We start from the raw sequence: 17,181 nt of genomic DNA, 5'->3' as shown, positions 1-17,181 counted from the left end.
ATAAATTTGTTGGTCTACCATTATATAGTGTGCATGTTGGTCCAAATAATTTTTTTTTGTGAGCAACATTGGCCAAGTAGTTCACAGACGGTGGATTAGCCTCAGAAAACAAATTGTAACAATTCTTTTAAATTCTCGCTCGATAATGTGTTGTGAACTTGTGATACTTTTTAATTTAGATATAAAAAGAAGAATGCTGTAAGATGTAGTTATAGAATGTATAAATATTTTACATAATTATAGTGTTATAAACAAAAATTAAATCGTCTGTAAAGAGTTCGATTTGTGTTAAAATTTTAAAAAAATTTGGGGTATAGCAATTAAATATTCGAATTTGTGTACCTAAAATTTTTTTAATTTTTAAACATAAATCGAATGGTTCAATTACTTTCGTTAAAATTAAAATTTTTTTTACACTAATCGATTTGTCGAATTAGTAGGCTTAATTTTAAAAAAAATTGAATGGTCCAAAAAAATGAGCCAACTTATGATTGGTCGAAACTCTATAATTGCAACTTGCTTCCTAGGAATATGTGTGAATAATTGAATATGTTTTCTATGTAGAAAATTATATGGTACAGATCTAAATCTGTACAGATTTAAAGATTTAAAGATGTGGCAAAATCTAAACCACACATCCTAAAGCTATACTTTTCACTCAAAACCGTAACTCTTCACAAAGAAAAGCGTCACCTAATGGAGAAAAGTAAATTAGAAGATTTAAGAGAAGAAATAATTAAGTTATCAAAATTAATAGATCAAAAATTAATGATTTTAACTAATGTTAATTGTAATGACACCGAATTCTTAAAATCAATACAAAATGATTTTTCTCAAAATCTTTATTTTACTATAAGTTTTATTGAAGGACTTCAAAAACCTGAAAAAACTTATTTTTCACACGGAATTTCTAAAAAATGTTACCATGGAAATGATTCCCCACATCTTTATCATACCTTCAACCCACAATTAAATTCTATAGTAGATATGCTTGAAGAAATATTAGTATCCATAAATTTTCAAAGAAATAAGAAAAAAGAGAATCCCAAAGAAGAAAAATTTCAAAATATAATCAACATAACAGACTTAAAAGTAAAACCACCATTGAAATTATGAATATTGAAGAAAAATTAGAAGAAGTTACAATACTTTTTAAACAATTAAAAATGGCTCAAGAAAATAATATTATGGAACATGGTTTTCAAATAGAAAAAGAATTAGTAAATTCTGAAAACATAGAAAATGAAGAACACATTCTAGATTATTCAAGTGACGAAGAACCAGCAATTCCAATACAAGTAAAAAATGAAGCTGGAACATCTAAGGATAATCAATCTCAATTTAAATGGGAAATAGGTTTTGATAATTATGCCTTTAAAAAAGGTTTTATAAATAAAGATTCAAAATATACAAAAATACCATCAAAATACATCCCTAAAATCCAGGAAATGGAAGGAGATAGAATGCTCGATTTAGACTGTAAAAAGAATGAAAAAGAAATTTTCGAAAACTGGTTGAATTCCTTCTTATTAGAAGCCTTTACTAATCCAAAACTTAGTGAATTGTCTGGAAGAGACATTTGGAATTACATAGGGTTTCATACTAAAGGAACTATAAGAGATTATATGACATCAATAGAAAACCAAATAATAGAAGAATTAGAAACAAAAACATCAGCTTATGATAAGATATTATATATAATGATGATTCTATATAAAGAATTTTTTGGAAAAAAATATTATAGATCATAGACAAGAAGTCTATAATAAAGAATATCAAGAAGCAAAAAATCATTTAGCTAATATTCAGATATATGATTTATGTAATGTGGAGTCTTATATATGTAAATCCAAGGGATATATCCCTAAAATTTACGAACAGTCAACCTATTTTTAATGAAGAAGAAGAATGCTTGGTTCCAGCACACCAAGTAATATTCATGTCCGTCTTCCCAGGAAATTTTCAACCAATTGATCAAGTTCAAGATTTAACAATCTACAGTCATGAAGGAAGACTAGCCAGCACACTAGCAAGGGTCTTCGAAAGAACTCAAAAGATAACAAGGGAATCTCACACAAGAATCAATTATAAAAGCAGAAATACTTTGCTTGTGTCCAGTAAAAGAAATGAAATTGAAGAGAGAGAGATGAGACTCTTAGTGGAATTTGAATCAGCATTCTACAACTTATCTGGACTCTTAGAAAAGCTCCCTGAAGGGATAAAGAGGAATCTCTGCTATTTGATAAAAGACAGAGAAGACCACAAGTGCCAGCTATGTGTCTCAGAAGAAAGCAATAATGAAATGGAATCAACCCACATGATAAAGGAAGAAGACAACGCATCTGAAGGTCACATGATGAAAGAGGAGGACAGCACATCTGAAGCATCTCTCAACATTATTACATAGTGACGTAAGCGCTTAGGTCATAGAGCACCAACAATGTAGCCGGTGCAAGATAATAAACAATGGCGTAAGCAATGACGTCATAAAAAGGGTAAGGATGGGAATTGTCCATCAGACCCAACCATTATAAATAGGTTGCTTAGGCAATTATAGAAATCATCAAACAATAGAAAGCAGGAGGCTAAGAGTACTCATATGCTAGGAGAGCAAGAAGGAAGCGGCCGAGGCGATTCTATAGTTTGAAGAATAATTCCCTTCGGAAAAATCAATTATAAACTCCCCTCTGGAGTTAGTATCTACAATCTCCCCTCTGGAGATAAAAACATCTTATGTAAAATATTCTAAATAAAGGAAGTTTTTCTCCAGAAAGGTATGCCTTTATCTTAATCTCATAGTCATGAATTATTTAGAAAGTTTAGAATTAACGGAAGAATCTGATTAGTATAGATTATCTGCTTTATTAGATAATGAAAAACAGGCTGTTCTAAAAACAGAATTAAATCTCAAATCAAATGAAAATTTTAATAAACAAAATCTTTTAAAAGAAGTTTTTAATAGAAAAAATATAATATACTATGGAAAAATTCAACTTGAAGCCTCTATAAAGATAAAATCTGCTAATGGAGAACTTAAAATAGCTTTGATAAATGATGAAGAATTGAGTAAACAGATTGAGAAAATTAAGGATCAACAAAAAATATCTAAAATTGGATGGATTCATATTAGTACTATACAAGTCTTAATCAAATCTACATATATGAAAGGAATTAATTCACCAATAAGCTTAGCAATTTGTGACAAAAGAATTACTGATGACCCAATAGATCAAATAATTGGAATTGTTCATGGAAACTTGGCAAACGTAAATGTTAAATTTAATGCCCATCTTGGATATGCTATACCTTTATCAACTGAAAATCTTGGAAGATCTATAAGTTTGGCTTATAAATTTCACAGAAAGAATCTAATGGAACAAGACGATGAACCATTTTCAATTACATATGCAATAAATTATGCTTTAACAAATAGCCATCATAGTATAATATTTAAAAACAGAGAAAGAATTTATGTCGATGAATTATTTCAGAAAATTGTAAAAACAGAAATACCAAAATATAAAGCTATTGAAAACCCAGTTCTTTTACTAAAAGAACCATCAGGAAAATTAGTTTCATCAAATTTTCAAATAAGAGAATCCAAAATTAATAGCCCTTTAAGTTTATCTAAGTTAAAGATTAAAGAAGAAAATTCTGAAATAAAAGAATTAACAAAAAAGGTCGAAAAATTAAATGAAACCCTAAACACTAAGTTATGACAATAAATAAAGAGAAAATATATGTAACCTATCAAGACAAGAAACAAGAGCTCTTTGAAAGAGAAAATCGGTTGAATTATTTACAGTTTTCTGAAATAAATCAAAGAGCATTTGAAGCTCTAAAAATAATCTATGACAAATTGAAAGGAGAAGTTAAAGAGTTAGAAAAATTAATAGAATCTCTAGAAAATAGTGATGAATCGATGATAGAATTTGCAGAAATTCTAAGATAAATAATGAAGTATACAAAGATTGAAAGACCAGAAAACAAAATAAAAAGAAAAAGGGCGAAAAAATTAAAAAGTAAAATAAAGGAGTATAAAAGGGAATTAAATAATCTTCGGTTCGAAATTAATGACCTTATAATAAAAAGGATAGAAATAAGAACAAATATAAACAAGTTGGAGCTAAACTTAAAAAATTTATAAATGCCTGGAACACCATATTATGACTTAAAAGAATTAAAGCTGTTGAAAGAAAAAATGGAGAATGAAGTTGAAAAATTAAAAAGACATTTAGAAACAACAGAAAGTGTAGAAATAAAAGAAGTTTTGGAGGATTTGAAAAATTATATTAAAGAAAAAGACAAACAGATAAAAGATTTTATATACAATAATCAATGCAAAAAAGAATATTATAAACTAAAACAAGATTGAAAAACTATAAAAATAAAATCAGAATTAGTAACAGTAGAAATGCTCAATACTTTTGATTATGAAATTACAAATTTATAAAGTACCATCAACCAAATCTATACAAATTATAAACTTATTCGAAGCAAAATATGAAGAGTTAATTTTAAAAGTTGGTAAAAATTGGTATCAGAACCAAGTTAACGATTAAGGGTAACACTTTTTCTTTAAGCAACACTTTTAGTGATACACTTTTAAATCAATAAAAAACAAAATTCTGTAAATCTGTACCAAAATACATCTGTACACTAGATGGACCCTTTCCATGTATAAACGGTGTACACTAATGAGCTTTTCTTTACTCATATTAGAAAGGTAGGAGAGAGCATGACAAGATTTATGTATATATAAATTGTGTAAAACAATAAAGTATACAAAAGTATTTATAGATGTTAAAAAATATTAAAATAATAAAAGTATAATATTTTATAATAAATATTTAAATACAATAAATAATTTTAATGAATATTAATAAATCTTAATCTATTTTAATATCTTGAACTATATAATAAATAACTTATCCATATTAATTTTGTTTTAAAACAAATTTTTCATAACATGTCATTAGAAAACATGGAATCGTATATATAGGAGGGCTTTTACTTTTTAGATTGAGCCTGCACACAGCAACATGATTAAAAAATAAATAATAAGAATAAACCAATAAAAAAATAGAATAAGAAAATAAAAACAAAACAAAACTAATAGTAGAGCAAACACATAAGAATATTTTTAATGAAGTATTTTTAGAGTATTATTTTTAAAAGGTAAATTAATTTAAAATTGAAATATATAATAGAATTAATTAATGAAATAAAATTAATATCACCTTAAAATTTTATCACTTATATAATTATGTTGATAAAATAATTAAAAATAATATAAAATTTTAGTTGAATTAAGTATTGAAAGCACAAATTTTATTTTTAATTTTAAATCATTATTTATAACAAAAATAATCTTATAAATATTTATGTGTCATCTTATAATATCTAAAATAAAAATTAATATTAAAGATAATTTAAATATTACTTGAGAATTTATATATATTTACACCAACATCCTAGTAGCAACAATAGCCACAGCAAGGTTTAGTTCCATATTTGACCCTATTACATACTAACCTCATGGTTTATATGACCATCAATATTTCTTCTTCCTTTTCGCTGCTTCCTGGTGAGGTGTGTTTGCAGCAAATTAGTAGATGAATTTCATAAGAACGCATGTAAATTGTATAAGCCAAGTTCGAACCGCCACATTTAATGGCAGCAAAATACATTCCAAATTAGATCACACCTTGGAAACAAAAATCGAGGGAAAAATAAAAATAAAAAAATAAGCCGGAGAAAAAAGCATCAAGTGAGCATGGTAATTGACACAACAATCGGGTCTTGGTCTTCTATTCAATACAACTTTTGACACTACAACATCGCATGTAATGTTTAGTGTCGTTTTTCATTGATTTTTGTTGTAACAATGTTACAATACAGGCCCACACCTTACTTTTTTAGGTTTGTGGGAGCTACTCTAATAAAAATTTTATAATTATCATTATGTGTATATATTTTATTTTAATTATTAGATGATAAATTATTAAATTATAAAATTTAATTTATATATATTATAAAAATATTATTTTTATTTAAAATGTGTCTAAATAAATAAATTATTTTTAAAATAAATATTATCATGAAAAGAGATATTTTCATGGAAATAATTGCCATAAAATAATGCATCCCGAGCAACGCAACACGTTAAATATTATCCTCTCCCCAGTGACAATGAGTAGTACACTATGTATCTGGATTGTTTAACGTGTTCTGAAAAATTAAAAACATATATCGTTTGCAGAGGATACAAGATGTGTCATAGTAAATATTTCGCGTGAAGATGAGATATAAAAGAAACAAAAAAAATTGAGTTCTATATAAATAAAGATCCTGTTCTGGTAAAACCATTACATTTTCTCATCCTTCTTTTCTTTTTATCTTACAAATGGATAATAACGAAAATATATTTATTAGTGTGTTTCCAAATGAAAACACAAAAATGGATGAGCATGGAGTTGTATTTGAATGTGCAACTCCTATACTAATGCGTATTCGTTGTGTGGATTTTCTGACTGAGTTAAAAAAAAAAATCATATTAAAGAATATGAGAATAATTCTTGGTCAGAAAGAAATTGTGAAAATTGGATACAGAATTCTAAAACCCTTAGGAAATCAACAATCTAATTTCGAGTATTTAGCTTGAAGGAATAAAGGCGACAGCTATGTCCAATTAATGTTAATATATTTGAGTTGATCCAGTGATTAACTTACTCATCTATTTAAATAAGGAGAATATTAGGAGAATAATAATTATTTTAAACAATATGAACAACTACCAATCAAATAAAGATATATTTCATTTTAATTTAATGTTACTAATTTAAATTTATTCTTTTAATCTTATTAATTCACATTGTTCACATATTGTAAGTAACTAACAATATTTTTGAACAATGTGTAAATAATATAAATTAATATAATTGGAAAAATAAATTTAAATTTATAACATTAAATTAAAATAAAATATATCTTTATTTAATTGATAATTGTTCATATTGTTCAAAATAATTATTGTTTCCTAGCATTCTCCTTTTAAGCTTTAAATATAACTTAGATTTGTAAGAGTGTCAAACTGCTTTAAATTTAAATAGATGAATAATTGAGTAAAGCTAAATGATGGGTCTGATTTGGCGGGTAGGAAAAAAGAAGTGGGGGCAGAAGTGTCGGGTGAATGCTTATCTTGAAGGAATCTCATGTTTTAATCAGACTTGCCACGCGTCTGTCCTCTTTTAATCACAGCCCTCCATTCAAGATTCCTTCTCTCATTTACTTTATTATTTAAGGTGAGAATGAGTGATGGATGGAAGGAAGTGGTGAATGAACGGAAAAGGGAGACAAGATTAGGGGAAGGCGTTGGTATGGGGGGATTGGGAAGGAATGAGTGAATGAATGAAGTCATGTGATGTGCCTTCAATACTTCTTCCCTACACCTCCCATACCAATTGCTTTTCCCTTGTTTCTCCCCCTTCCCTTCCTTTCTGGTAATTTAACACTATTTCCATTCTTCTCTCTTTAGCTTTATATCTCTATTTCTATTTCTGCAATTGCTATGGCTAATTCTTTTACAACATACCTATTTCATTTCATTCCGCAAAATAAGTTGCTTGCAATTTATGTACCACGAATGCTTCTGAGGTAAATATTTCTGCTATGGAATTCTTCCTTGATTCGAATGAACAAGTTGTTACAATCGGAAATGGACAACAATGACGAAGACGAAAGAAACTTCATCAAAATAAAGATAAAGGACTCGCACAATTGCAGTTAAGTTGCTTTAGGGTGTAGAATTGCAGATTCATGATCTTTTTTTTTCTCACTCATATATCCTCAACTTCTTAGTATTTTCAAAGATGACCAAAGAAGGGCTATTTTACCCTGTAGGTTCTCTTTTCTTAGACTTCAGCTCTGAAAATACAATATATAATTAAAAAAATGGGATGATAATTAAAATTTATTATTTTTAGTTATTAAAAAATTTTATATATTATTTTCAATTTTTCATTCGCGTCCAAAAATATATACATTATTATACAGAGGTAGTTGGTCTTTTAAGTTTTAAGAAACCAACTAATATATTCTCTTAATAGATAAGAATTTATATATAGTTTTTTTTATATGAAATTAATAGTAATTATTTAATAATTTTTAATTATTATAAAAATAATTAGATATAAATTTTTATCCTCTTAACATTTTGCCTAACACATGGTTTCTTATGTTAACTTTTTGTTTTAATATTTTAACTTCAGTTCCAGGAGGACATTGAGTATATTTAAAGCAAAAAAAAATATTAAGTATATTTTCATAGTTATTACAGGATGGATCTCCAATATTTAAAGAGATTAATGTTACAACATTATCATATTTATCTTTATCATTTATTATATTAGGTGAGATTTTTAAAAGATTCGAACAGATATAATGTTATAAGATTGAGTCTTTTTTTTTACTATGAAATTTTTTTGTAGATTTTATATATGTCATATTTTGATGAGTAAAATCTTTTAAAATAAGAGGTAAGTTCAGAGCATATTTAGTGACACTAGATAAAGAAAAAAAAACAATACTAGCTAAACTTTGAGAGAAAGAAAAGGAATTTATAATATTTTGTGAGATAGAAAAGGATGAATATATTACAATATTCGATACTATATCTTATAATTAAGATGAGTCCCTTATTTTATAGAGATCTCTGATTGACAAATATATCTTACAGAATTTAAACAAGTCTATTATACAATGTCAGCTGAAAGATAAGGATAAACTTTATCTCTTCCTAACATAGCTAGATAAGTGACCGTGGTCATTTTATTTTAGTGCGCTTAATAATTATACATAGTGGGGACTCTTGCTTTAATAGACTTGCTTTAATAGACAGACGGCTTAAAATAGTTTTCTGGATAGGTCCATCATTGTTTGAGTAGGATGATGTGTGATCACAAGTCAAGTTGACAGCTCTAAAATTCATATTTGAGTCCTGTAAGTAAGTAAGTGGGTCTTTAGTGTTCTCCACATTAAGATCTTGGGCATCTTGCACATATGGGTCATATAGGTCTGAACATGGGTCTTCAGTGTCATTGGATATTCCTGCATCAATTTTGGTTGGGTTAGGTGGTAAGGCATATGCTCTAACACTTAGATCTTCAGACTTTATCAAGATTTCTGTTTGAAGTTAGGAGATATATGAATGTGCTAGACTGATCAGAGAATTTATGTCTTGACCTCGGAGTATAAAAAGAGTACTGTCCAAATTGATTAATTATTCTTGAGGTTATGAATCTGAATTGAAACTCTTAGAGTGTGGTTGGAACATCTGATCTGAATGAGAGTCCTTCAATTATATCTCTTTCTTCATATATTCTAGGTTGCCAGAGTTAACAAAGATATTTGGCCAAGGCATTTAAGATTGACTTTGTCAACTCTGGCAACCTAGAATATATAGAAAAAAAGATGTAATTGACGGACTCTCATTCAAATCAGATGTTCCAACCAAGGTTCTGAAAATCGGTTCGGACCGGTCGGTCGAACCGGTTGAACCGTAAACCACACATAAAAATGATTCGGTTAAACAGCAAAACCGCAAATTTTAAAAACTGGAATTGAATTGGTGAATTGGCCAATAACCAGTCGGTCGAACCGAACCGTGACCCGACCGATTTTTTGACTAAGCAGCAAAACGTTGTCGTTTTATGCCTTCTGGAGCCCTAAATCCCTAATTCGATCCTCCCCTTTCTCTTCGAGATTTAGAAACTAAGAACTGAGAGTGAGAATTAGGATCTGGGAACACCTCTCTGACTCTCACACGATCGTCCTCGTCCCTCACCTCCGTCCAGCCATTGTGTTGTGCCGCTGCCGTCGTTCATTCAAACAGCCACCTAATCGCGCAGCAGCCGTCGTTCCTTCGCCAAGCCACCTCCGTCGTCGAACAGCCACCTCCATCGCGAAGCAGCCATCGTCCATTCGAAGGTGCTCCACCACTTCTTGGTCACTTGGCGTCGTTGTCTCCCACTCTCCCTATTGCATGTTCTGTTGAAACCTTGAAGGCGCCTTCAAGCTTCCAGAGTTCCAGGTAATTTTTTTAATTTCTTTTTCAGTTTAGCATGTCTCTGACTCCCTGATGAGTTTGATTTAATAATTTGTTGATTTTACGAAGCTCTGTGAAGTGTGAACTGAAGTCACTGCAGTGTGACATGATGAACTCTGAAACTGTGAACTCTATCTCCTTATTTTATTTTTCTTTGAACTATGTAGTGTGAAACTGTGAACTGATTCAAGATTCAACTGATCCTGCTAAACTGAACTGTGAACTTTGGTTAATAATTATTGTCTACTGATTATTGAACTGATTTTGCTTTGTTTACTGAACTGGATTTTGTTGTTTGTTGAGTAATTGTGAATAATTTTTAATAATTTAGGACGTTGTTTGTTGTGAACTTGAGAGTTGAGATTATTGGGTTGAATTGCTGGTAATGTTTAGGTATGGATGAAAATCTGCAGCAAGTTATGAAGGATTTTGATGATTGATGACGAACTTGGATCATTTTGATGTTGCCATGTTATGTTTGATTGGTTGTTTTGTTTTTTGACTTTTGAATTTGTATTTGAATGAGATTATAACATTCTGGTTTATGTAGTACTTTTAATTTGAATGATATTTAACGTTTACATTAAACTATAATTATATTTTCATGTGTTTATTTATATTTTATTTATTATTTTATTATAAAACGGTTTTTCGGTTCAACCACAGTCGAACCGGTTGAACCTATAAACCAGTGAACCAGTAGCTAGAGCAGTTCGATGACCGGTTCGATTTTCAGAACCTTGGTTCCAACCACACTCCAAGAGTTTTAGTTTAAATTCATAACCTCAGGAATAATTAATCGATTTGGACAGTACTCCTTTTACGTTCTGAGGTCAAGACAGAACTTCTCTGATCAGCCTAGCACATCCAGACATCTCCGAACTTCAAACAAAAGTCTTGATGAAGATCTGAATTATGAAGATGTTAGAGTATATGCCTTACCACCTAACCTAATCAGAATTGATGCAGGGATACCCAATGACACTGAAAGTCCAAATGCACACCTATATGACCTATATCTGCAAGATGTCCAAGATTCTAATGAGGAGAATACCGAAGACCCAATTACCTACTTACAGGACCCAAATATGAATTTTAGAGCTGTCAACTTGGCTTATGATGACACATCATCCTACTCAGACAGTGATGGGACCCTTCCAAAAGACTATTTTAAGTCGTCCGTCTATTAAAGCAAGAGTCTCCACTATGTATAATTATTAAGCGCACTATAAATAAAGTGACCACTGTCACTTATCTAACTAAGTCAGCAAGAGATAAGGCTTATCCTTATCTTCCAGCTGGCCTTGTATAATAAACTTGTTTAAATTCTGTAAGATATGATTGTCGATCATAGACCTCTATAAAACGAGGGGCTCATCTCAATTGTAAGAGAGAGTATCGAACGTTGTAATATATTCATTCTTTCCTATTTCACAAAATGTTATAAATTTTTTTTCTTTCTTTAAAAGTTTAGATAGTATTATTTCCTTTCTCCTTATTTAGTGTCATTAAGTATGCTCTAGGCTTATCTCTTGTTTCAGATGATCCTTACTCATCAGAATATGACATAAACAGAATTTACGAAAAATTTTAATAATAGAAAAAAAATTCGATATTATAATATTAAGTTCTACTAAAACCCTTTAACGAGTATGTGATGATAAATTATATTTGACAATATCAGTTAAAAAATTAAATTGACAGGCATGATTGTTGTCGAGATCTTACCTTTCATTTATGATTGGATTTTGTTTTCAAGGAATTAACAAGGCTAATAACTAAATAAGGTATCCTTTCTTCCTTTGGTCTGGGTTGTCTTTTTGTAAATATTTACACAAAATAAGAAACCTTTTATTTTTTTAATTTAGTAAATTAATGATTAATTTATCACAATTTAAGTGTTATTAAAAATTTTATCGTTGGAAACTTTTTATCTTATTATTAAACTATTTATTTTTGTTTGCCTTCCATAGAGTTGCACCGGGTTCAAATCCTCATGAAGGAATATAGAACTATTTGTGTGTATCTTCATGTAGTGTGTGTGAGTAGTTTGTATAAATGTGTAATGCATGGGGCTAATACCTAGAATTGAGGGCTGTCCAATTTACTTGACAAAAAAAAAGAGTTACACCGTATTTAAATACTGGATTAAGTAGTTCAGGAAGTGAAATATAGAATCCATAATAATAGCATGGTTCTGAAAATCAGACCAGACCGATCGGTTCGACCGGATTAATCGGAAATTGGTCAGTTAATCGGTCTGGTTAATGCCAAAAACCAGTCTGTAAAAAACCGGTGGAAAAACCGGTAGTTAACCAGTGAACCGGTCAGTTTTTTTGAAGGCTAGGTTCTCTCATTCACATCAACATGGTGTCATTTTGGGTTTTTTTTTTTTTAAAAAAAGGCAAAACGGGAGAAGACCCCCCAAATTCCCCCTCTCCCTTCTCGCTCACTCTCAGTCTCACTCTCACTGGCAAAATCCCTAATTTCAAAGGTGGTAGCTTTGGAGAGGAGCGGAGCCCTCGGAAGCGGTGGAGGAAGGAGGCAGTGGAGTTGTGTCTGAGGTTGATGTGCATGGCTTCTTCTCATTATTTCAGTGTCTCTCTAACTCTTAGTCTCAGTCGCCGCCACTCTTCTCCTCACTATCTCTGTGCTCGTCGTGAAGCCTGCCTCTGTCCTCGCCGTCGTCGGCCACCTCTTTGTCGTCGTCAAAATGCCTCTATCTTCGAGCCATCTCTCTATCTCTATGCTAAGTGCGAACGTACCCGTGCCGCATTGGACTCTTCGCCGTCGCCGTGAGTTCTTCAATCCTCGTCGTTCCTCAACATCTTCTTCGTGGTCTTCTTTATTTTCACTGATTCTCCCTTTTTCACTTTAGTTTTTGATTTGTTTCCTCTGTTGTGTGTGAAATGAGTAATTGATTATTTGATACTGCTATGATGCATTGTTTCACTACATTGTTTATGGAAATTCGTAATCTTCTCCATGTTTCTGTTAATGGAATACAGTGGTAACAGAGTATAGAGAATAAATGTTGAAAACTAGTGATCACATTGTGGAATTCTATATTCTATAACGTATTCTTCTAATTATCCTCCTAATTTTGATATAATTTCAGATCTTGGATTTCGAATGCTGAATTGAATTTTGGTATAATTTTATAATGCTTAACAGAATTGATATAATTTTGGATTTTAAGTTGCTGTAATTCTGAATTTTACTATAATTGCTGTAATGGCTGAGGTTTTTATGTTGCTATAATGGCTGAAACATGAAGTTGGGTTTTAAGGGGTAGTAGGTAGTTTGTTTTGCACATCTTGAGAAAATGTTGCTGCTATTCATAGCTATTTCTAATTTGTAATTTGGCATTAATTGAGTGAGTTTTGTCTAATTAAGTAATTATTGATATTATTATTGATTGTTGGTGATTGTTGATTGAATATGGATATAGTATTTTATGCCATGATTTCTTTTAGTTATAAAATGTAATCTTTGAATTTGAATGTAGAGTTTTAATGATGAGATGAGATATAGTTTAGTTAGTAAAATTGTAATCTTTGAATTTGAATGTAGAATTTTAATGATGAGATGAGATATAGTTTAGTTAGTAGGTGGGTTATGAAATTTTAAATTTTATTATTATATGAATGATTGAAAAAATTTAGAAGAATTCATTACAGAATATAGAATTCACATTGTGGAATTCACATTGTTGCTGATTAAATTGTAGTATATTATATTTTTAATAATTTTATTTTATATTTAATGAAACCGGTTTGACTACGATTTAACTACGGTTGGACCATTAAATCAATGAACCAGTTATTTGACCAGCTTAATGACCGATTCGGTTCTCTCAACCTTGAATAATAGTAATGTATGTGTTAGTTTGTGTGTTTTGTAAAGAATTAAAAAAAAGATTTGAATAGTGTATGACCAAAAAATAATTTGACCAAAAATCGTCCCTGAAAGATAACTCGATCTCCATTTTGGTCCTCGAAAGGTAAAGTTAATCGAAATCGTCCCCAAAAGATACACGATTGGTCACGTTAGTCCTTCCGTCAGTTGGATGATGACATGTCACGTTAAGTGCCACGTGGCATATGATGACGTGGAGGGCTAATGCCACGTGTCACAAGATGATTGATTGACGTGTCAGATTAGTGACACGTGACTTGCCACGTGACACTTCACATGTAAAAAAGTTATTTATAATCAAAATAGTCCTTGAAAGTTCAGATGTAAGTCATTTTCATCCCTAAAATTTTAAAAATTAATTAATTTAGTCCTTATATATTTTTTATTTTTTCTTGATAATATTAAATTTAAAATATTTTTTGATACTACTAATTTTAATAGAAATGTAATTGACAAACAAAAAATTAGTGATTGTATCTTTTCTTTTTAAAAATATTTTCAATAAAATTATCACTCTCCTTTAATTCTTATCAAAATCTCTCTTATTCTTTTCTATTCTAAAACCTTTTTCTTACATTATTACATTTTGCTGGAATATATATATACTCAAAATTTAAATGTATGTATTTGCTAACCTAAACAAAGTTATATGCTCAAAATCAAAATTTATGTATGTTAACCTAAATGAAGTTAATAAAAATTTATACATCTTTTTTTTTTCATTACGGTATTACTTTCATTTAGTTTAACATACATAAATTTTGATTTTGAGCATATAACTTTGTTTAGGTTAACAAATACCTACATTTCAATTTTGAGAATATATATATATATTCCAACAAAATGTAATAATGTAAGAAAAAGGTTTTAGAATAGAAAAGAATAAGAGAGATTTTGACAAGAATTAAAGGAGATATTTTTATTGAAAAAATGTTTAAGAAGAAAAGATACAATTACTAATTTTTTGATTGTCAATTACATTTCTATTAAAATTAGTAGTATAAAAATATTTTAAATTTAATATTATCAAGAAAAAATAAAAAAATTATATAAGGACTAATTTGATTAATTTTTAAAATTTTAGGGATGAAAATGACTTACGTTTGAACTTTCAAGGACTATTTTGATTATAAATAATTTTTTTACATGTCAAGTGACACGTGGCATGCCAGGTGTCACTGATCTGACACGTCAACCAATCATCTTGAGACACGTGGCATTAGCCCTCCACGTCATCATCCAACTAACGGAAGGACTAATGTGATCAATCGTGTATCTTTCGGGGAGAATTTCGATTAACTTTATCTTTTGAGGACCAAAATGAAAATTAAAGTATCTTTCAGGAACGATTTTGGCTATTTACTCGTGAACATTTATACCATTGCTTGAATCAATTGTAAATCATTGGATGCGACTAACCGCTCTATTTTCTTATATGCAAAATGGTTTTATCATTTGTGCTTATTTTCATCTACTCTTCACACGATTATTATTATTACCACCGTTGCTAAATAGTCTGTTTCTCTCTTCTCACTACCATTACCTCATTCACTACCACTTCATCACTATCTGTGTATGAATCCAACAAAAAAATTCAACCTTCAACAACAATCTCTAATAAATTAAAACCAAACAACAATTCAATAACACTATTTTAACAAACAAAGAAAATCATTATCATCATCGTCAAAACAAAAAATAACAAGAACAATAAATATCTTGTTCTTTCTCTAATTTCTCAACATCAAAGAACCAAGAAAAGCAACAATAATCCACAAGAACAAGAATATCACCACTCATGTTTTACAAAATTTTCTGTCAGCTCATCCACAGAGTTTGTGATAAATTCGAAAATTAGGGACTGTGATGAATAAGAACAAAAATTAAAAACTTGAATCTTAAATTGTATGTGATAGCAGTGATGGTAAAACTACGTGGTGATAGTGGCAGTGAGTCTGGACGGCGGAAGACAGGGAGAGAAGGAAAAAGGAGGCGCGTCGGTGATGTTAGAAACGCGAAGAACACGACGACGATGAAGCACACGAGGTGAGGACCAGGCTTCTCTCTCTTCTATCTCTCTATCTTGAAGGCGTGAATGAGAAGAAAAATATGATAGGGTTGTGATGGAGATAATGATACTAACTAAAGTAGAGAAAATCGAGATTTTACGTGAAATCGAAAAAGTAAATAAAAAACGTAAAACGTAAAATCTTAACAAGATTTAAATCGTAAAATCGTGAGACTTAGTACAAATTTCGTAAAATCGATAAACTCATTTAAAATTGTAATATCGAAAGATTTTAAGAGTTAAATCGAGATTCTAGCAACTATTACTAACGATATAATTGTCCGAAAGACGATTTTAAAATCAAGTTGAACTTTAAGGACAAATTTAAATAAAAAAAAGTTAACAACAATAAAATTTTTTACCTAAACCTTAGGGACTAAAATTGTACATAACCCTTAGAATAATTAAAATAATATTATTTTAGCTGTAAAAAGAATGTTTCGAGTTCAACTAATATTTTTATAGGTATAATAATAAATAGGAATAAATATTATTTTGATTCTTAAAGTTTAAACTCAGAATTAAAATTGTCACTAACATTTTTTTTATTCAATATAGTCGCCAACACTGTATTTTGAATTAAAATTATTTTTATTTTTTATTTTTCGAACAAAAATAATGCTAATATCTTTATTGTGACTCTAATCTCATTATCTACTATCACCATTTTTATATTTAATAATTATTTATTTCATCCATCGTTAATAATATTACATCATTTGAATTTAAGAACATCAACAATAATATCATTCATTGGAACTTAATCCTTTAAATTCAACAATATAATATTTATATTATTTTTAGAAAACGAAAGAAAGAAAAAATTAGGATAGAGAAAGACAAGAGAGATGAAGTGAGTTTCGCGAGAGAGAAGAAAAAAAAGGAGAAAGTAAGTTGGACAGTGGCGTGGCGTGGCGGTAAGAGAATCTATCGCTGCTGCTATTGGTTGGAGAGAGAGAGCACTAAAATTGCTGCCGTTGTTATTCTTGCGAATCCCACTAGGAAGTTAATGGAGTATTATACAATGTGTACAATGGACTATTTATTTGGCTCAATATGAGTTAAAAAATAAACATCCATGATAAAATAC

The 17,181-nt window shown here is 29.7% G+C and overlaps 1 long non-coding RNA gene across 2 annotated transcripts; it reads left to right on the top strand.

Annotated features, from left to right (window-relative positions):
- The first annotated feature begins 7,322 nt into the window (after positions 1–7,322).
- On the top strand, positions 7,323–11,573 carry LOC112712027 (uncharacterized). 2 transcript variants are annotated; one of them, XR_011866210.1, is made up of 3 exons: positions 7,324–7,502; positions 7,622–10,090; positions 10,499–10,699. It is a non-coding gene; the product is annotated as an uncharacterized lncRNA (long non-coding RNA). The 2 variants fall into 2 exon arrangements; XR_011866209.1 differs by lacking the exon at positions 7,622–10,090 and having other exon boundaries at positions 7,323–7,502; positions 10,499–11,573.
- Positions 11,574–17,181: the final 5,608 nt, after the last annotated feature.

This window comes from Arachis hypogaea, chromosome 9, assembly GCF_003086295.3.
Source record: "Arachis hypogaea cultivar Tifrunner chromosome 9, arahy.Tifrunner.gnm2.J5K5, whole genome shotgun sequence".
In the NCBI taxonomy this organism is placed as follows: Eukaryota; Viridiplantae; Streptophyta; class Magnoliopsida; order Fabales; family Fabaceae; genus Arachis; species Arachis hypogaea.
Note: the sequence above shows the minus strand (reverse complement) of the source record. Positions and strands in the feature narration are given on the sequence as shown.